Source organism: Ranitomeya imitator, chromosome 5 (assembly GCF_032444005.1).
Source record: "Ranitomeya imitator isolate aRanImi1 chromosome 5, aRanImi1.pri, whole genome shotgun sequence".
Classification (NCBI taxonomy): domain Eukaryota; kingdom Metazoa; phylum Chordata; class Amphibia; order Anura; family Dendrobatidae; genus Ranitomeya; species Ranitomeya imitator.
Window position 1 is genome coordinate 217,613,387 of NC_091286.1, and position 23,122 is coordinate 217,636,508.

The following is a 23,122-nucleotide window of genomic DNA, read 5'->3' on the forward strand; positions in this document are numbered from 1 at the left end:
ATTTTAATTCTTTATTTTACACATCCCTATGGATCCGATACCGATACCCGATACCACAAAAGTATCGGATCTTGGTATCGGAATTCCGATACCGCAAGTATCGGCCGATACCCGATACTTGCGGTATCGGAATGCTCAACACTAGTGCCCATCCTATGGAGTTGCTGAAGGTTTAATGCTGCGTATTTATGCAGCGTGAAACCAACAGCGGGCAGATATTACAGCATAGTTGATGGGATTTCAAGAAATCCCATGTCCACTGTGCATCCACAGATGCCCGAGGATCACCCGCGGAGACTAACATGCGGCACATCTTTCCAGACACTAGCCTCTGCAAGAGAAATTACATCAATAGAATGTATTAAATGTGGTAAATCTGCATGGTTCAGTAAACACATGCAAATTTAACTGTGTTCAATAGAAGGCAGCACTGTGGACGCAGCGAACACCCGTTATGTCCAAAGCGCTGCTAATTCCGGATCGTGGGCACCGGCCTTAGAGATGTGTTTAGGTGGTACAACTTTGTCAAAATGTATGCCTAAGTAATTTACATGTATCAAAGCTGTATATCAAGGCTATATATCAAAGGGGTTCCATGTATGCGTACTCAAGTGTCTCCAGATACAAAACATATATATTGTAAATAGACAAAATATATATATATGTGTATATATTTATATACTGTATATAGTATCCCGGTCAGACGCCTCTCACTCAGCCAAACCAGATCTCTACTTGCACTGACGAGGGGCAGTACCTTGAAAAACGGTGTCTGCAAATTGAGATTCTGGTTTGGTTTTATCCTAAGTCATGTGACAAGGCTCGTTAAAGGGTCGACATTGACTGTTAGGATTGCTACTTCCAATAGGTGGCACTAGAGTTCTAGTCCTCTTCCTCTTTGAAGAGACAATTTGCATATTTCCCAGAGGAGCTTTGCGGCTTTAAGTCTCCTCATCTCGACATGCTTAAAATGTCACTCTCCGCAAGGAGAAATTAAACTTCTTAGATCCCGGTCAGATGCCTCTCTCTAAGCCAAACCAGATCTCCATTTTGCACAAACAAGGGGCAGTACCCTGAAACACAGTATCTGCAAATTGAGATTCTGGTTTGGCTTTTATCCTAAGTCATGTGAAAAGCCTAGTTAAAGGGTCAACATTGACTGTTAGGATTGCTACTTCCAATAGGTGGCACTAGAATTCTAGTCCTCTTCCTCTCTGAAGAGACAATTTGCATATTTCCCAGAGGAGCATTGCGGCATTAAATCTCCTCATCTTGTCATGCTTAACATGTCACTCTCCGCAAGGAGAAACAATACTTCTTGGATCCCAATATACTGTATATAGAAAATGCAAAAAAATAAGAACAGCACTGAATATAGCAAAATTGGGTGCAGAGACCAAACCAAACCCCAGGCAGAGACCAAATCTTTAAGTAGAACTTCAAAAAATGTAAGAAGCACACCGTTCAAAGTGAAAGAAAGGAGAGCTTCGATGTAATAGGCTTGAAAAAGGTTCTCACTAATGAACCAAAATGTCGCCATGATGGGCTATTAAATAGAAGCTCTCCTTTTTTTTTACTTTGAACTATGTGCTGCGTCATAGAATTGAGGCCATGTTTGGACAAAACATGATTTGCCACATCTGGCCTAGGAAGCGACTCCATAATAAATCATATGTAGAAAAGGAAGACACGTGGAGTCTTTAAATTCTACAAATTTGCAAAACATTTTTATTATTAGAAATGTATCCTAGATATATGGTTGCATATCCTAATTGAAGACAAAATGAGCCTATTAAGAACCATCTGGAGAAGATAAGCACTAATCATAATGTGGAGTACATATAAAATATAGTAATGGAGACAAAGCATAAAAAGAATATGTGAAAATACTATACCTGTGTGGTCCGGATAGCGGTGGGGCCCACACTCACTGTCTGGACCACACAGGTATAGTGTTTTCACATACTCTTAGTCCCTGCAAACTTGAGTGGCAAGCATTTTCACTCAACACTAGTCATCATATTGTCATTTTTTTAACTTTTGAAAAAAATCCAATTCAAACCCCAACCCCAACCCTAACCCTAACACAACCCTAACCCTACCCTAAACTCCAATTCTAAATTAACACAACCCTAACACAACCCTAAACAGCAACTCAACACCAACCGTCGTTAGCCGAGATCCCCGAGATTTTCTGTCTCTGGGGGGTGCTACAGCCTTTTACCCGATTGCCATTTTAAAACAGCAATGAGGGAATAAGTACCTTTAGCAGACGTCTTTTTAATGCATATCAGTGAGCATTAACGGTTTAAACCTGGGGACACATTAATACGCATATTTGGATACCCTTCACTATATATAGCCTACGACTTTGATCCATTTATATTACTTAGGCATTGGATTTGATCACATTGTGTTACCTAAACACATCTGTAAGTATACATTATAGTCTATTTGCCAAAACACTGTATTGAGACATATTAATACACATACAGTGGGGAAAATAAGCATTTTCATCAGAATTGCAATGCACCATAACGCCTCTTAGACCATGCTCTCAGCAGATCAGAGTCCTGCAGGTTGTCCTGAGCAGCTCATTTTCATATAGGAAAAATGTGTAATCCCCTGGAATAAGACCGGATTGCAGATATCATTTTATTTATCGCCCTATGTTCTATACACCCATATAGACGGCTTAATAGGGTTGATCTTGCTGACAGATTTCCTTTAACCCCTTAATCCCATATGACGTACTATCCCGTCCAGGTGACCTGGGACTTAATTCCCATGGACGGGATAGTACGTCATATGCGATCGGCCGCGCTCACGGGGGGAGCGCGGCCGATCGCGGCCGGGTGTCAGCTGCCTATCGCAGCTGACATCCGGCACTATGTGCCAGGAGCGGTCACGGACCGCTCCCGGCACATTAACCCCCGGCACACCGCGATCAAAGATGATCGCGGTGTGCCGGCGGTGCAGGGAAGCATCGCGCAGGGAGGGGGCTCCCTGCGGGCTTCCCTGAGACGATCGGTACACGGTGATGTGCTCACCGTGTACCGAGCGTCTTCTCCCTGCAGTCCCCGGATCCAAAATGGCCGCCGGGCTGCATCCGGGTCCTGCAGGGAGCACTTCCGGGTCAGGATCAGGCTGCAGCTGCAGCTCTAATCCTGCCCGGCTGTATGTCAGATCACCGATCTAACAGAGTGCTGTGCACACTGTCAGATCGGTGATCTGTGATGTCCCCCCCTGGGACAAAGTGAAAAAGTAAAAAAAAAAATTTCCACACGTGTAAAAAAAAAATAAAAAAAAAATTCCTAAATAAAGCAGAAAAAAAAAAATATTATTCCCATAAATACATTTCTTTACATAAAAAAAAAAACAAAAAAAACAATAAAAGTACACATATTTAGTATCGCCGCGTCCGTAACGACCCGACCTATAAAACTGGCCCACTAGTTAACCCCTTCAGTGAACACCGTAAGAAAAAAAAAAAAAAAACAAGCCAAAAAACAACGCTTTATTATCATAACGCTGAACAAAAAGTGGAATAACACGCGATCAAAAAGACGGATATAAATAACCATGGTACCTCTGAAAACGTCATCTTGTTCCGCAAAAAACGAGCCGCCATATAGCATCATAACCAAAAAAATAAAAAAGTTATAGTCCTGAGAATAAAGCGATGCCAAAATAATTATTTTTTCTATAAAATAGCTTTTATCGTATAAAAGCGCCAAAACATAAAAAAAATGATATAAATGAGGTGTCGCTGTAATCGTACTGACCCGAAGAATAAAACTGCTTCATCAATTTTACCAAACGCGGAACGGTATAAACGCCTCCCCCAAAAGAAATTCGTGAATAGCTGGTTTTTGGTCATTCTGCCTCACAAAAAATCGGAATAAAAAGCGATCAAAAACTGTCACATGTCCGAAAATGTAACCGATAAAAACGTCAACTCGTCCCGCAAAAAACAAGACCTCACATGACTCTGTGGACCAAAATATGGAAAAATTATAGGTCTCAAAATGTGGAGACGCAAAAACTTTTTTGCTATAAAAAGCATCTTTTAGTGTGTGACGGCTGCCAATCATAAAAATCCGATATAAAAAACTCGCTATAAAAGTAAATCAAACCCCCCTTCATCACCCCCTTAGTTAGGCTAGGTTCACATTGCGTTAATGGGTTAACGCTAACGGACAGCGTTGCACGGCGAAAATGTCACAATTAACGCCGTGCAACGGGTCCGTTAGCACAACCATTGACAGCAATGTGATTTTCGGGTGTAGCGCATCGCTAGAGCGTGCCATTTTCGGCTCGCGCTAGCAAGGTGCCGTTCTTTTGTGGCGCGCCTCAGACGCTGCTTGCAGCGTCCGCGGCGCGCCCGAGGTCCGATCCCCGATCTTCCAGAGCGGGGACGTTAACGCGACCACTAAACACGACACCTAAAAAGACATTGCGTTAGCGCAATCCGCTAGTGCTAAACGGATTTCCCTAATGCAATGTGAACCTAGCCTTAGGGAAAAATAATAAAATTAAAAAAAATGTATTTATTTCCATTTTCCCATTAGGGTTAGGGTTAGGGCTAGGGTTAGGGCTAGGGTTAGGGTTAGGGTTTGTATTACATTTACGGTTGGGATTAGGGTTGGGATTAGAATTAGGGGTTTGTCAGGGTTAGGTGTGTGGTTAGGGTTACAGTTGGGATTAGGGTTAGGGGTGCGTTTGGATTAGGGTTTCAGTTATAATTGGGGGTTTCCACTGTTTAGACACATCAGGGGCTCTCCAAACGCGACATGGCGTCCGATCTCAATTCCAGCCAATTCTGCATTGAAAAAGTAAAACAGTGCTCCTTCACTTCCGAGCTCTCCCGTGCGCCCAAACAGGGGTTTACCCCAACATATGGGGTATCATCGTACTCGAGACAAATTGGACAACAACTTTTTGGGTCCAAGTTCTCTTGTTATCCTTGGGAAAATAAAAATTTGGGGGGCTAAAAATCATTTTTGTGGGAAAAAAAAGGATTTTTTATTTTCACGGCTCTGCGTTGTAAACTGTAGTGAAACACTTGGGGGTTCAAAGTTTTCACAACACATCTAGATAAGTTCCATGGGAGGTCTAGTTTCAATATGGGGTCACTTGTGGGTGGTTTCTACTGTTTGGGTACATCAGGGGCTCTGCAAATGCAACGTGACGCCTGCAGACCAACCCATCTAAGTCTGCATTCCAAATGGCGCTCCTTCCCTTCCGAGCTCTGCCATGCGCCCAAACAGTGGTTCCCCCCCACATACGGGGTATCAGCGTACTCAGGACAAATTGAACAACAACTTTTGGGGTCCAATTTATTCTGTTACCCTTGTAAAAATACAAAGCTGGGGGCTAAAAAATCATTTTTGTGAAAAAAAAAAAGAATTTTTATTTTCACGGCTCTGCGTTATAAACTGTAGTGAAACACTTAGGGGTTCAAAGTTCTCACAACACATCTAGATAAGTTCCTTGGGAGGTCTAGTTTCTAATATGGGGTCACTTGTGGGGGGTTTGTACTGTTTGGGTACATCAGGGGCTCTGCAAATGCAACGTGACTCCTGCAGACCAATCCATCTAAGTCTGCATTCCAAATGGCGCTCCTTCCCTTCCGAGCTCTGCCATGCGCCCAAACAGTGGTTCCCTCCCACATATGGGGTATCAGCGTACTCAGGACAAATTGGACAACAACTTTTGGGGTCCAATTTATTATGTTACCCTTGTGAAAATACAAAACTGGGGGCTAAAAAATAATTTTTGCGAAAAAAAAAAAAAAATTATTTTAACGGCTCTGCGTTATAAACTGTAGTGAAACATTTGGGGGTTCAAAGCTCTCAAAACACATCTAGATAAGTTCCTTATGGGGGTCTAGTTTCCAAAATGGTGTCACTTGTGGGGGGTTTTAATGTTTAGGCACATCAGGGGCTCTCCAAACCAACATGGCGTCCCAACTTAATTCCAGTCAATTTTGCATTGAAAAGTCAAATGGCGCTCCTTCCCTTCCGAGCTCTGCTATGCACCCAAAAAGTGGTTTACCCCCACATATGGGGTATCGTCGCACTCAGGACAAATTGCACAACAACTTTTGTGGTCTAATTTCTTCTCATACCCTTGGGAAAATAAAAAATTGGGGGCGAAAAGATCATTTTTGTGAAAAAATAAGATTTTTTATTTTTACGGCTCTGCATTATAAACTTCTGTGAAGCACTTGTTGGGTCAAAGTGCTCACCACACATCTAGATAAGTTCCTTAAGGGGTCTACTTTTCAAAATGGTGTCACTTGTGAGGGGTTCCAATGTTTAGGCACATCAGGGGCTCTCCAAACGCAACATGGCGTCCCATCTCAATTCCAGTCAATTTTGCATTGAAAAGTCAAATGGCGCTCCTTCCCTTCCGAGCTCTGCCATACGCCCAAACAATGGTTTACACCCATATATGGGGTATCAGCGTACTCAGGACAAATTGGCCAACAATTTTTGAGGTCCAATTTCTTCTCTTACTCTTGGGAAAATAAAAAATTGGGGGCGAAAAGATCATTTTTGTGAAAAAATATGATTTTTTATTTTTACGGCTCTGCATTATAAACTTCTGTGAAGCAATTGGTGGGTCAAAGTGGTCACCACACATCTAGATAAGTTCCTTAGGGTGTCTACTTTCCAAAATGGTGTCACTTGTGGGGGGGTTTCAATGTTTAGGCACATCAGTGGCTCTCCAAACGCAACATGGTGTCCCATCTCAATTCCTGTCAATTTTGCATTTAAAAGTCAAATGGCGCTCCTTCCCTTCCGAGCTCTGCCATGCGCCCAAACAGTGGTTTACTCCCACATATGGGCTATCAGCGTACTCAGTACAGATTGTACAACAATGTTTGGCATCCATTTTATCCTGTTACCCTTGGTAAAATAAAACAAATTGGAGCTGAAATAAATTTTGTGTGAAAAAAAGTTAAATATTCATTCTTATTTAAACATTCCAAAAATTCCTGTGAAACCCCTGAAGGGTTAATAAACTTCTTGAATGTGGTTTTGAGCACCTTGAGGGGTGCAGTTTTTAGAATGGTCTCACACTTGGGTATTTTCTATCATATAGACCCCTCAAAATGACATCAAATGAGATGTGGTCCCTAAAAAAAAATGGTGTTGTAAAAATGAGAAATTGCTGGTCAACTTTTAACCCTTATAACTCCCTAACAAAAAAAAATTTTGGTTCCAAAATTGTGCTGATGTAAAGTAGACATGTGGGAAATGTTACTTATTAAGTATTTTGCGTGAGATATCTCTGTGATTTAAGGGCATAAAAATTTAAAGTTGGAAAATTGCGAAACTTTCTAAATTTTCGCCAAATTTCCGTTTTTTTCACAAATAAATGCAAGTTATATCGAATAAATGTTACTACTAAAATGAAGTACAATATGTCACGAGAAAACAATGTCAGAATCGCCAAGATCCGTTGAAGCGTTCCAGAGTTATAACCTCATAAAGGGACAGTGGTCAGAATTGTAAAAATTGGCCCGGTCATTAACGTGCAAACCACCCTCGGGGCTTAAGGGGTTAAAGAAGAATCTTTTTTTTCATATGAAACACAGTTTTGAAGATTACACTTATGTATGGGACCAACCATTAGACACTAAGTGATCTTGAAAACAAGGGTTCATAATCTTAACCCCTTCAAGTCGCGGCCCTTTTTCATTTTTGCGTTTTCGTTTTTCGCTCCCCTCCTTCCCTGAGCCATAACTTTTTTATTTCTCCGTCAATATGGTCATGTGAGGGCTTATTTTTTGCGGGACAAGTTGTACTTTTGAAAGACACCATTGGTTTTACCATGTCTTTTACTAGAAAACGGGAAAAAAATTCCAAGTGCGGTGAAATTGCAAAAAAAGTGCAATCCCACACTGGTTTTTTGTTTGGCTTTTTTGCTAGGTTCACTAAATGCTAAAACTAACCTGCTATTATGATTATCTAGGTCATTATGAGTTCATAGACACCTAACATGACTAGGTTATTTTTTATCTAAGTGGTGAAAAAAAATTCCAAACTTTGCTAAAAAAAAAAAAAAAAAAAAAAAAAAGTGCCATTTTCCGATACCCGTAGCGTCTCCATTTTTCGTGATCTGGGGTCGGGTAAGGGCTTATTTTTTGCGTGCCGAGCTGATGTTTTTAATGATACCATTTTTGCGCAGATACGTTCTTTTGCTCGCCCATTATTGCATTTTAATGCAATGTCGCGGCGACCAAAAAACGTAATTCTGGCGTTTCGGATTTTTTTCTCGCTACGCCGTTTAGCGATCAGGTTAATGCTTTTTTTTAATTGATAGATCGGGCGATTCTGAACACGGCGATACCAAATACGTGTAGGTTTGGTTTTTTTTTAATTGTTTTATTTAGGATGGGGCGAAAGGGGGGTGATTTAAACTTTTATATTTTTTATATTTTTTTCATATTTTTAAAAACATTTTTTTTTTACTTGTGCCATGCTTCAATAGCCTCCATGGGAGGCTAGAAGCTGGCATAGCCTGATCGGCTCTGCTACATAGCAGCGATCATCAGATCGCTGCTATGTAGCAGAAATGCAGGTGTGCTGTGAGCGCCGACCACAGGGGGGCGCTCACAGCAGACCTGCATCAGTAACCATAGAGGTCTCAAGGGCCTCTATGGTTACCTTCCTGATGCATCGCAGACCCCCGATCATGTAACGGGGGTCGGCGATGACGTCATATCCGGCCGCCCGGCCGGATGCGGTAGTTAAATGCCGCTGTCTGTGTTTGACAGCGGCATTTAACAGGTTAATAGCGGCGGGTGAATGGCGATTTCACCCGCCGCTATTGCGCGCACATGTCAGCTGTACAAAACAGCTGACATGTCGCGACTTTGATGTGGGCTCACCGCCGGAGCCCACATCAAAGGGGGAGACACGATATGAGCAGTACATGTACTGCTCATGTCATGAAGGGGTAAGTTCCATTCCACAACTGAGGACTCAGGTTGGAGACTGTCTAATAGTTTTGTTTTACCATTCGGGGTGCCCTAATTGCAAATATTTTTATTCTGTATAAAAACCTTTTCTAGATTGTCTATACTGATTGGTCTGAGTAATCTGTCTTGCTCCTTGAAAAGCATGAAGTGCATTCCCTCTGAAAATAGAGAATAAATTAGATGTAAATATTTATAACCTAGAAATAAATCCTGTAGCTGAGACCCCTAACTATTTTCTCAGAAACTTTTTATATTTTGAAAACCTCTTTCAAAGTTCAGAAAAAGCAATAGGAGTCATAGATATCACCAAACATTGACTATGATGAAAAGGTGAAAACTTCAGCACTGAAGAAGGCAGACAAATACGTTTATTTTGCTGCAATATGTATGTGACGCTTGTAAACGTCACTTCTCATGGACAAGCCGTGAGGAATGGGAGTCAAAAGGTCCAGGGTTAAATATCAAGAGACTTCTTCATAAACAGAGTGGCAAGACAAACAAGTAAACAATACCTTTAGCCCAGCATGCCTCTGCCGCGGAATGAGTGTCTGGGCTGTCATTCACAAAACATATAGCTGAGCATACCCATGCACTCTATAGCTATAACTCAGTATGTCCCTAAAATCCCACATGCTAGATATCACTGAATGAAATATTCCAGTTGTAAATCTTTATTCATTACATAGTGGAATGTGTTGAGAACAATAAAACCTAAAAATTATCAATGTAAATCACAAGTAATATCCTACGGAGGTCTGGAGTTGGAATGATGCTCAAAATCAAAGTGGAAAATTAAGTTGCAGGCTGATCCAACTTCAGTGGAAATGCCTCAAGGCAAGGAAATGATGATCAATAGTGTATGTGGCCTTCACATGCCTGTATGACCTCCCTACAACGCCTGGACATTTTCCTAATGATGTGGCGGATGATCTCCTGAAGGATCTCCTCCCAAACCTGGACTAAAGCATCGGCCAACTCTTGTACAGTCTGTTGTGCAATGTGACATTGGTGGATGGTGCGAGACATAATGTCCCAGATGTGTTCAATCGGATTCAGGTCTGGGGAACGGGCGGGCCAATCCATAGCTTCAATGCCTTCATCTTGCAGGAACTGCTGACACACTCCAGCCACATGAGGTCTGGCATAGTCCTGCATTAGGAGGAACCCAGGGCTAACCGCACCAGTATATGGTCTCACAAGGGGTCTGAGGATCTCATCTCGGTCCCTAATGGCAGTCAGGCTACCTCTGGCAAGCACATGGAGGGCTGTGTGGCCCTCCAAAGAAATGCCACCCCACACCATCACTGACCCACTGCCAAACCGGTCATGCTGAAGGATGTTTCAGGCAGATCGCTCTCCACTGCGTCTCCAGACTCTGTCAAGTCTGTCACATGTGCTCAGTATGAACCTGCTTTCATCTGTGAAGAGCACAGGGCGCCAATGGCGAATTTGACAATTCTGGTGTTCTGTGGCAAATGCCAAGCGTCCTGCACGGTGTTGGGCTGTGAGCACAACCCCCATCTGTGGACGTCGGGCACTCAGACCATCCTTATGGAGTCGATTTCTAACCATTTGTGCAGACACATGCACATTTGTGGCCTGCTGGAGGTAATTTTGCAGGGCTCTGGCAGTACTCCTCCTGTTCCTCCTTGCACAAATGCTAAGGTAGTGGTCCTGCTGCTAGGCTGTTGCCCTCCTACAGCCCCCTCCACATCTCCTGGTGTACTGGCCTGTCTCCTGGTAGCACCTCCAGCCTCTGGACACTACGCTGACAGACACAGCAAACCTTCTTGCCACAACTCGCATTAATGTGCCATCCTGGATGAGCTTGCACTACCTGAGCCACTTGTGTGGGTTGTAGAGTCCGTCTCATGATACCACAAGTGTGAAAGTGCAACCAGCATTCAAAAGTGACCAAAACATCAGCCAGAAAGCATTAGTACTGAGATGTGGTCTCTTGTCCCCACCTGCAGAACCACTCCTTTATTGAGTGTGTCTTGATCAATGCCAAAAATTTCCATCTGTTGTCTATTCCATTTGCACACCAGCAAGTGAAATTGATTCTCAAACAGTGTTGCTTCCTAAGTGGACAGTTTGATTTCACAGAAGTTTGATTTACTTGGAGTCATATTCTGTTGTTTAAGTGTTCCCTTTATTTATTGAGCAATGTATATTATATTTTAATTCAGCAAGGAATCAGCAGATTTGGTTCAACGTTTTGACTGAAATGGTATTTTTCAATGACAGCTATATGGATGGATCAAGAGTTGGGTATATCCGAGTGATGCAGTGTTGTGCAGGCTGTGATGTACAGTTAGGTCCAGTAATATTTGTTTAGTGACCGAATCTTCGTAATTTGGGCTCTGTATAACATTATTTTTTATTTAAAATGAAGCAACTGAGATGCAATTGAATTTTTAGGCTTATTTAAAAGTGTTGAACAAAAATATACTGTGGAACATTTAGGAATTGCAATAATTTGACTGTAAAATTCCCTCATTTTAGGTGCTCATAAGTAATTGAACAAATTAACGTTACCAGAAATAAAATGTTAATCTTTAATATTTTGTTGAGAATCCTTTGCAGGCAATGACTGCCTAATGTCTGGAAGCTATGGAAGTCACCAAACACTGGGTTTCCTCCATTGCGATGCCTTTATTGCAGCTGACTTCAGTTGTTTGTTTGTGGGTCTTTTTGCCTTAAGTTTTGTCTCAAGCATGTGAAATGCATACTCAATGGTGTTAACAGCTGGTAATTGACTTAGCCATTACAGAATATTTCACTTCTTTGCCTTAAAAAAAACTGTTGGATTGCTTTCACAGTATGTTTTGGGTCATTTTCCATCTGTACTGTGAAGCGCCTTCCAATAAACCTTGCTGCATTTGGCTGAATCTGAGCAGAAAGTATAACAAATGACATTTCAGAATTCATTTGGCTGCTTCTGTCTTCAATCACAGCATCAATAAACACTAAGGTCTAAGGGATAACGTTTCTCCTTGTGGAGAGTGACATACCGGCTCTTTCATGCTAAGGTAAAGAGACTTATTTGCCAAGCTATGCTCCTATGGGGAACTTAATGTGCAAATTGCATCTTCAAAGAGGAAGAGGACTTGAATTCTATAGCGCTACCTGTTGGAATCAGTGATCCTACAAGTAACTATTGACCCTCTAAGGGCCTTGAAATGTGCCTTTGCATTAAAGCCAAATCAGATTCTCAATATGCTAATGTGGTGTTTCGGGCTGTTGACTCTTGTCAGTGAAAAGTATGAGAACTGATTTGGCTCACTGAGAGGCTCTGGACTGCGGTCTAAAGGCCCCGTCACACATAGCGACGCTGCAGCGATACCGACAACGATCCGGATCGCTGCAGCGTCGCTGTTTGGTCGCTGGAGAGCTGTCACACAGACCGCTCTCCAGCGACCAACGATGCCGGTAACCAGGGTAAACATCGGGTAACTAAGCGCAGGGCCGCGCTTAGTAACCCGATGTTTACCCTGGTTACCATCCTAAAAGTAAAAAAAAACAAACACTACATACTTACCTACAGCCGTCTGTCCTCCAGCGCTGTGCTCTGCATTCCTCCTGTACTGTCTGTGTGAGCACAGCGGCCGGAAAGCAGAGCGGTGACGTTACCGCTCTGCTTTCCGGTTGACCGACGCTGACAGCCAGTACAGGAGGAGAGCAGAGCACAGCGCTGGAGGACAGACGGCTGTAGGTAAGTATGTAGTGTTTGTTTTTTTTTACTTTTAGGATGGTAACCAGGGTAAACATCGGGTTACTAAGCGTGGCCCTGCGCTTAGTTACCCGATGTTTACCCTGGTTACCAGCGAAGACATCGCTGAATCGGTGTCACACACGCCGATTCAGCGATGTCTGCGGGGAGTCCAGCGACCAAATAAAGTTCTGGACTTTCTTCCCCGACCAGCGACAGCACAGCAGGGGCCTGATCGCTGCTGCCTGTCACACTGGACGATATCGCTAGCGAGGACGCTGCAACGTCACGGATCGCTAGCGATATCGTCTAGTGTGACGGTACCTTAAGGCTGCCGTCACACTAGCAGTATTTGGTCAGTATTTTACATCAGTATTTCTCAGGCAAAACCAGGAGTGGGTGATAAATACAGAAGTGGTGCATATGTTTCTATTATACTTTTCCTCTATTTATTCCACTCCTAGTTTTGGCTTACAAATACTGATGTAAAATACTGACCAAATACTGCTAGTGTGACGGCAGCCTAAGGGGTAATGTTAGTCCTTGTGGAGGTGTCGCTTTAGAGTTCAAGTCCTTTTCCTCTCTGAAGAATAAATTTTCAACAAACACTAGAGACTCAGTGCTATTGGAAGCCATGCATGTCCATGTAATTATACTGCCTCCACCATGTTATTATTATTATTGTTATACATTTTTATAGCGTCATTTGTTCCATGGCGCTTTACATGTAAGAAGGGGCAAATGTAGACAAATACAATATGAGCAAAATATAATGCATACGGGTACATAAGGAGGGAGGACCCTGCCCGTGAGGCCTCACAGTCTGCAGAGGATGGATGAGGATACACTAGGAGAGGGTAGAGCTGCTTGTGCGGCAGTTCAGTAGGTTGAGGATCACTGCAGGCTGTAGGCTGTAGGCTTGTCGGAAGAGGTGAGTCTTCAGGTTCTTTTGAAGGTTTCTATGGTAGACCAGACTCTGATGTGTTGTGGCAGAGAGTTCCAGAGTACGGGGGAAGCATGGGAGAAGTCTTGGATGCAGTTGTGGGAAGAAGAGATGAGAGGAGAGTAGAGAAGGAGGTCTTGAGAGGATCGGAGGTTGTGTGTAGGTAAGTACCGGGAGACCATGTCACAGATGTATGGAGGAGACAGGTTGTGGATGGCTTTGTATGTCATTGTAAGGGTCTTGAATTGGAATCTGTGGGAGGTAGGAAGCCAGTGAAGGGCTTGGCATAGGGGAGAGATTGGGGAATAGTGGGGAGACAAGTAGATTAGTCAGGCAGCAGAGTGTAAGATGGATTGGAGTGGTGAAAGAGTGCTACAGGGGAGGCCAGAGACTAGGAGGTTGCAGTAGTGAAGGCAGGAGATGATAAGGGCATGCACTAGTGTTTTTGTCGTGTCATGGTCAAGGAATGCGCGGATCAGGGAGATATTTCTGAGTTTGAGACGGCAGGAGGAGGCAAGGGCTTGGATATGTTGCTTGAAAGAGAGGGCAGAGTTGAGGATCACCCTGAGTCACCGGGCGCATTGGACTGGGGAAAGTGAGCAGCCATTGACATTGATAGATAGGTCTGGTGGAGGGGTACAGTGAGATTGGGGAAAGATGATGAATTCTGTTTTGTCCATGTTCAGTTTTAGAAAGAGAGCAGAAAAGAAGGCCGAGATAACAGACAGACAGTGTGGGATTTTGGTAAGTAGGGAGGTGAGGTCAGGTCCGGATAGGTAGATCTGCGTGTCATCGGCGTAGAGATGATACTGCATACCATGGGATTCTATGAGCTGTTCCAGTCTAAAGGTGTAGATGGAGAAGAGTAGGGGTCCTAGAATAAAGCCTAAATGAACACCGACAGACAAGGGGCGGAGTGAGGAAGTGGCGTGGGGGAGGGAGACACTGAATGTTCGGTCTGTCAGATATGACGAGATCCAGTATAGGGCCAAGTCTGTGATGACAAGAGATGAGAGGATTTGTAGCAGAAGGGCATGGTCCACAGTGTCAAAGGCAGAAGACAGGTCCAGGAGAAGGAGGACAGAGTGGTGTCGCTTGCTCTTAGCAGTTAGTAGGTCATTGGTGACTTTAGTTAGGGCAGTTTCAGTTGAGTGATGGGGTTGGAAGCCAGATTGTACCTGGTCAAAGAGGGAGCAGGAGGAGAGGTGGGAGGACAGTTCAAGATGGACATGTTGTTCCAGTAATGTTGAGGCATAAGGGAGAAGAGATATCGGGCGATAGCTAGACACAGAGGATGGGTTGAGGGAGGGCTTTTTGAGGATGGGTGGTGTGATCTTAGCATGTTTGAAGGATGAGGGGAAGACACCTGTTGTGAGTGAGAGGTTGAAGAGGTGTGGTAGGGTTGGGATGAAGACCATAGTAAGGTTAGGGATGAGGTGGGGCGGGAGCGGGTCAAGCGTGAAAGTGGTGAGGTGTGATCTTTACAGGAGGGTGGAGAGCTGATCTTCTGCCATGATGGAGAAGCTGGTTTTGGAGGAACAGGGTTGAGCAGCTAAGAAGGGCATTAAGCGCTGTGCGCCAAAGCTTTCTCTGATCGTATCGATCTTCTGTTTAAAGAAAAAGGCAAAATCTTCAGCAGAAAAGAGAGGGGAGGGAGAAGGTGCGGGTCGACAGAGTAGAGAATTGAAAGTGTTGAAAAGCTGTTTAGGGTTGTGATGCAGGGAGGCTATGAGAGATGAGAAGTTTGTTTTGCTGCAGTGAGCGTGGACTTGAAGCTGGCGAGGGACTGCTTGTATGCAGTGAAGTGGTCGGCAGAGCGGGATTGCTTCCATCTCTGCTCAGCAATCCTGGAAGTCCATCTCAGTTCTTTGGTCAGGCTGGTCAGCCAGGGCTGCCTGTTGAATGTACGAGTTTTGCTATGCATGAGCAGGGTGGCCGAATCGAGTGTTGCTGTTATTGTGGTGTTATAAAAAGTGGCAGCAGCATGTGTGTCATGAAGGCGGGCTATGTCTGTAAGAGGTAGAAGGGACTCAGAGAGTTATTGTTTATTTTGCTGTATTTGTGATTTCTGCGAGGGTGAGTGAGTTTGTGGAGTTGGGGTTGCATACTAGGAGAGGAGAGGGAAGAGAATGTCAGCAGGTTGCGGTCAGACAGGGGGAGGGGCGAGTTAGTGAGATTAGTAAGGGAGCAGAGGCGGGTGAAGATGAGGTCCAGCATGTGGCCATCTTTATGAGTGGCCTCAGAGGACCATTGAGTGCGGCCAAAGGAGGCAGTCAGTCATAAAAGTTTAGATGCAGCTGAGGTGGAAGTGTCAAAGTATCATAAGCCATTCTAAGCCTTCTCCATACTTTCTTCTTCCCATTATTCTGGTACAGCTTGACCTTAGGTTTATCTGTTCAAAGAATGCTTTTCCAGAACATGGCTGGCTTATTTAGATGTTTTTGGCAAAGTTTAATTTGGGCTTTCTATTTTTAAGGCTGATTAATGGTTTTCACCTTATGGTGAACCCTTTGTATTTGATCACATGAAGTCTTCTTTTTATAGCAGAATTAGATACTTAAAGGGAACCTTCCAGGAGGATTATGCACAGTAACCTACAGACAGCGTAAGGTCGGCGCCATTATTCTGATTTAAAAGATACCTTGGTTAATGAAATCCATCTTATGGTTGTTCATCAATCTTTACTTTCAGTGTTTAGTTAATTATATGCTTGTGCCCCAGAGTGGGCCAGGAAGGGGGTCTTTATGTGGTTCTCTGATTAGATATTAATAATGCAGACTGCTGACAGGTCACTGATCCCTCACTGACCTACCCCCTAGTTTGCATAATGAATATCTGTACATACTTAAAAAAAACCTTCTGCAGGCATGTGCCAGCCGTGGCACCTGCTATGCAGCATAATCTAATGTTTAATGTGACAATAATAACTGTTTTTCATGTCATTCAGCTAGCAAAAAAATCAATTTGAAAATGGCGCCCACTGCACCTGCGCAGTAACAGCTATCGGTGTATATAGCTGTGATCTGATAGCTGCTACTGCACATGCACGGCTGTGCCATCTTACTGGAGAAGAAAAAAATTCCTCCTCCAAGTTGGTGCTGCTCGCTCATGTACAGTAGCAGCTCTCGGAGATAGCCGTGAGCTGCTACTGCGCAGGTGCGGGCGGCGCCATCTTGGAGGAGGAATTTTTTTCTTCTCCGGTAAGAAGGCGCCGCTGGCGCATGCGCAGTAGCAGCTATCGGATCACAGCTATATACCAATAGCTGCTACTGCAATATTTCTACACCTAACTGTATATCCAGTCCTTAACAGTATGGTAAACTATAGTTTTTTAAAACTGTTTTCTTATAGACAATTGTAAAATTTGCTTCATACACTGTGATGATTAAGTTGTCAGGTCATTGACATATTTGATGGTGTAGTAAATTACAAATAATATTCCTGCCACCCACTAAAGCAAAAAAACTTCAATTACAAAATTACCAAAAGTAGGATTTGGAAAATGCTCAGGACTAGGGTTGAGCGACCTTGACTTTTTTAGGGTCGAGCCAGGTTTCGCGAAACCCGACTATCTCAAAAGTCGAGTCGAGTGAAATCGGCCGATTATGGCGAAAAGTCGAGGATCGACCGAAACACGAAACCCAATGCAAAGCCAATGGGATTTTTTTTTTTTTTTCTCTCTCTCTCTCTCTCTCTCTCTCTCTCTCTCTCTCCTCCGTCCGTCCCTGAACTGAAAAGCTGGTGTTACACATTGCAAATCGCTACAGCGCACAAGCGACAACATGGCGATAGGTCTTAGGGGCGTGGACGCCTATGTCATCACTCTGCCCACGCCCCTTCATTGGCTGAAAAAAATGGCGCCAAGCGCGTCATACGAAACGCGACTTTGGCGCGAAAGTCGCGTACCGCATGGCCGACCCCACACAGGGATCGGGTCGGGTTTCATGAAACCCGACTTTGCCAAAAGTCGGCGACTTTTGAAAATGAACGATCCGTTTCGCTCAACCCTACTCAGGACACTTTCAGTTAAGATTCAGTAATAAAAAGCAAAGTGTATAACTAAATATTGACTCATGTTAACATTTCCTTTTCAAACAAACCTAGTGAAGGAATAAAATTGTGCGCTTCATGTACTGCTGTTTTAAAAGCAGTACATTAATCAGAGCTATACTTTTAGAGTTGAGAATGAATATGAAATGATTTGCTAACATACTGGTTCACATACTTATATTTAATTGCAAATGCAATGAAAATTGTGTAGCGTATACTGTAAACTTCAAAATAAGTTCTCTTTTTCTCTTTTAGGATAAAATATGCGAATGTGCAATATTCTTATCTATCAAACTGAATGTATACAAATGGATATGAATGTTCCTAATTCAAAATGCTGAAAAATAAAATATTTCAGAAGATAAATGCACCACTCCTGCCAACATGTATTAGATATATTGGTAGAAATCAGTTGACAGAACTTATGCATCAAATTTCTACAACTCTGATGTTTTCTGCTTGTGTCTTGATCCAAGCAAGTTTCTTTCTAATTATTGCCCTTTTATGAGGCATTTTTGAGCTGAGAAAATATGTTGCAAACTGATCCAGCTTCAGATGTGTACACTAGAGTTGAGCGACCTTGACCTTTTTAGAGTCGAGCCGGGTTTCGCGAAACCCGACTATCTCAAAAGTCGGGTTGAGTGAAATCGGCCGATTATGACGTAAAGTCGGGATCGACCGAAACACGAAACCCAATGCAAGTCAATGGGGCAGCATAGTCGGCAGTGAGTGGGGGCCAGGAAAACACCTAGAGTGCCCATTTTAATGTCAAAACCATCCATTCTTCTTAATGAAGCTTGTCAAGCGTAATTTACCTTATAATAATTGGAAGGCATTTGAAATTGGGGGTCATTTGGCTAAAGTTGTGTGGGGTAGGGCTGGTTCAAGTAATTAGTGGGCCCAGGAAATCTGGACCACGTCACGGCAGTGGAGCAGGGAGAGGTAAGTATTTCAACTTTGCAAGTGCTGTGATCCTGAGCAAGCAGGGGGGGCCCACTTGTTGGCATTGGCACTGGCACAGGGCCCCTCAAAGTACAGCGGTGTGTTTGCACGGCGGGGGCGCCTCCCACCGGCAGCAACACTTTTGCGTACTATGAGAGGCCCTGTGCCAGTGACGTCGCCAACTAGTATTCCTCCCCCCACCTGATGAAGGAACCTGCACTTTCATCTGCACCTTCCTCTTTGTCCCCGTGTAAGGTGGTATGGTATGCGGGAAGAGCAACCTGACTTTCAGCAGGGTCACAATGTTGTTGTGTAGCATGCACGGGGAATGTTGCGTTATGGGTCAATGTACCAGCAGACTCATCTATCACTGGCTGGGCAATGGGCACGATGAAGTGGAAACACAGATATAGGCCCAAAGAATAAAGTGGGCTAAATGCAGTTCAAAATTGGTAACACAGGAATAACCAGGGGGCATTGCAGTGGAGGACAACTGGAATGAGAGGCTGACACAGAGAGTAGGGCCAAATCAGTAAGTAGTCGAAATGCAGTTCAAAATTGGCAACCGTAGTAAACAGGCGGCACAGCTTTGTTCAGTGGAGGAGAACAGCAAGGAGTGGCAGACACCGATAGTAGGCCCCAACCCAACTAGTAGGCCAAATGCAGTCTAACATTAACAACTACTTAACGAGAGCTTGAAAATGGAATTTCAGGACAGGAAACCAGGAGAACAGCAAGGAGTGGCAGACACCGATAGTAGGCCCCAAACCAACTAGTACGCCAAATGCAGTTGTTCCATTTAACCACAATTTAATGAGAGCCTGAAGATAGAAGCTCAGGAAAGGCAACCTGGGGAACACCTTGGAGTGTAACACACCATCTCTCTCCACCCCATACCCATTTTGTAGGCCTAATGCAGTGTACTTTTCTACAACTACTAAACGAGAGTCGGAAGACCGAAGCAATGGCAAGGAAACCTGGGGAACACCTTGGAGTGTAACACACCATCTCTCTCCACCCCATACCCAATTTGTAGGCCTAATGCAGTGTAGTTTCCAAGAACTACTAAACGAGAGCTGGAAGATCGAAGCTCAGGAAAGGCAACCTGGGGAACACCTTGGAGTGTAACACACCCTCTCTCTACACCCCATACCCAATTTGAAGGCCTAATGCAGTGTAGTTTCCAAGAACTACTAAACGAGAGCCGGAAGATCGAAGCTCAGGAAAGGCAACCTGGGGAACACCTTGGAGTGGAACACACCATCTCTCTCCACCCCATACCCAATTTGTAGGCCTAATGCAGTGTAGTTTCCAAGAACTACTAAACGAGAGCCGGAAGATCGAAGCTCAGGAAAGTCAACCTGGGGAACACCTTGGAGTGTAACACACCCTCTCTCTACACCCCATACCCAATTTGAAGGCCTAATGCAGCGTAGTTTCCAACAACTACTAAACGAGAGCCGGAAGATCGAAGCTCAGGAAAGGCAACCTGGGGAACACCTTGGAGTGTAACAAACCCTCTCTCTACACCCCATACCCAATTTGTAGGCCTAATGCAGCGTAGTTTCCGACAACTACTAAACGAGAGCATGAAGATCGAAGCTCAGGAAAGGCAACCTGGGGAACACCTTGGAGTGTAACACACCCTCTCTCTACACCCCATACCCAATTTGAAGGCCTAATGCAGTGTAGTTTCCAAGAACTACTAAACGAGAGCCGGAAGATCGAAGCTCAGGAAAGGCAACCTGGGGAACACCTTGGAGTGGAACACACCATCTCTCTACACCCCATACCCAATTTGAAGGCCTAATGCAGCGTAGTTTCCAACAACTACTAAACGAGAGGCGGAAGATCGAAGCTCAGGAAAGGCAACCTGGGGAACACCTTGGAGTGTAACACAACGTCTCTCTACACCACGGAAGGGCTGATTCTTAGGAAGGAAGGCTGTTGGAAATAAGCATTGCGCGTCCGAGGGTGATTATATTCTTATTAGGTATATACTCACCCTCGGACGCACCCTGCTTCTTTATTTGGAATGAATGTTTATTTGCAATGTGGTGTTGACTTTCTCTATTATTTTGGTAATTAATGATTTTATTATTTTCATTGTTTTGCATCTTCTCGGCAATAATATAAAGAAGACGCGACAGGACAACACTCGGTGGATGCCATATCTGTGTTTTCAATTTAAAAAACCTTTCAGTTAACTACTTGCAGGAGAAAGTAATTGTAGCTGGTGGCCATTTTTAGTACTGTACCAGATTTTAGTTGTGTGTTTGTTTTTAATGTTAAAATGTCTGCATTTGATATCTCTCCAGTATTTTTTTTTTTATAAGCAAAATACTTATTTTTATATTTTCTGATGTTGGTTCCAGGGGTACACGGGCAGCAGTGGTGTGGTCAGTGGAGGCCTAGTGGAAGGAGTGACCGCAGACAGGCATCGAAGGCCTAAAATAATAACACATGGCTGTAGGCAATTTTAAATTGGTTCCAGGGGTACACGGGCAGCAGTGGTGTGGTCAGTGGAGGCCTAGTGGAAGGAGTGACCACAGACAGGCATCGAAGGCCTAAAATAATAACACATGGCTGTAGGCAATTTTAAATTGGTTCCAGGGGTACACGGGCAGCAGTGCCCTGGTCAGTGTAGTAGTAGTTGAAAGAATGGACCGCAGACAGGCATCGAAGGCCTAAAATAAAAAAATTGGGCTGGCTGTAGGCAATTTTAAATTGGTTCCAGGGGTACACGGGCAGCAGTGGTGTGGTCAGTGGAGGCCTAGTGGAAGGAGTGACCGCAGACAGGCATCGAAGGCCTAAAATAATAACACATGGCTGTAGGCAATTTTAAATTGGTTCCAGGGGTACACGGGCAGCAGTGGTGTGGTCAGTGGAGGCCTAGTGGAAGGAGTGACCGCAGACAGGCATCGAAGGCCTAAAATAATAACACATGGCTGTAGGCAATTTTAAATTGGTTCCAGGGGTACACGGGCAGCAGTGGTGTGGTCAGTGGAGGCCTAGTGGAAGGAGTGACCGCAGACAGGCATCGAAGGCCTAAAATAATAACACATGGCTGTAGGCAATTTTAAATTGGTTCCAGGGGTACACGGGCAGCAGTGCCCTGGTCAGTGTAGTAGTAGTTGAAAGAATGGACCGCAGACAGGCATCGAAGGCCTAAAATAATAACACATGGCTGTAGGCAATTTTAAATTGGTTCCAGGGGTACACGGGCAGCAGTGGTGTGGTCAGTGGAGGCCTAGTGGAAGGAGTGACCGCAGACAGGCATCGAAGGCCTAAAATAATAACACATGGCTGTAGGCAATTTTAAATTGGTTCCAGGGGTACACGGGCAGCAGTGGTGTGGTCAGTGGAGGCCTAGTGGAAGGAGTGACCGCAGACAGGCATCGAAGGCCTAAAATAATAACACATGGCTGTAGGCAATTTTAAATTGGTTCCAGGGGTACACGGGCAGCAGTGCCCTGGTCAGTGTAGTAGTAGTTGAAAGAATGGACCGCAGACAGGCATCGAAGGCCTAAAATAAAAAAATTGGGCTGGCTGTAGGCAATTTTAAATTGGTTCCAGGGGTACACGGGCAGCAGTGGTGTGGTCAGTGGAGGCCTAGTGGAAGGAGTGACCGCAGACAGGCATCGAAGGCCTAAAATAATAACACATGGCTGTAGGCAATTTTAAATTGGTTCCAGGGGTACACGGGCAGCAGTGGTGTGGTCAGTGGAGGCCTAGTGGAAGGAGTGACCGCAGACAGGCATCGAAGGCCTAAAATAATAACACATGGCTGTAGGCAATTTTAAATTGGTTCCAGGGGTACACGGGCAGCAGTGCCCTGGTCAGTGTAGTAGTAGTTGAAAGAATGGACCACAGACAGGCATCGAAGGCCTAAAATAAAAAAATTGGGCTGGCTGTAGGCAATTTTCAATTGGTTCCAGGGGTACACTGGCAGCAGTGGTGTGGTCAGTAGAGGCCTAGTGGAAGGAGTGACCGCAGACAGGCATCGAAGGCCTAAAATAATAACACATGGCTGTAGGCAATTTTAAATTGGTTCCAGGGGTACACGGGCAGCAGTGGTGTGGTCAGTGGAGGCCTAGTGGAAGGAGTGACCACAGACAGGCATCGAAGGCCTAACATAACAAAAATGTCAATACAATGGTATTGTCAGTGGCAGGCATTGAAGGATGTCAGCGCATAGACTAAACATTGGTGGAGCTGTGAGATAATTTTGCAAGTGGTAGAGCACTGTTTGAGCTGGGGTGGGGGGAAACTGTCTTGTGGCCGGCGGTACAGGCCCAGGGCCCCTCATATTACAACGGTGTGTCTGACGTTGGGTGCGCACCACCACCGCCAGAGACACTTTATTGTACTAGGAGGGACCCAGTGGCAGTGCCGTCGACCAAAAGCGGGCTCACCCACCTCTTCAGACAAACTGCACTCTCACGGGTGCTGTCGCCAAGTGTCGATACCACGGCCCCGTGTG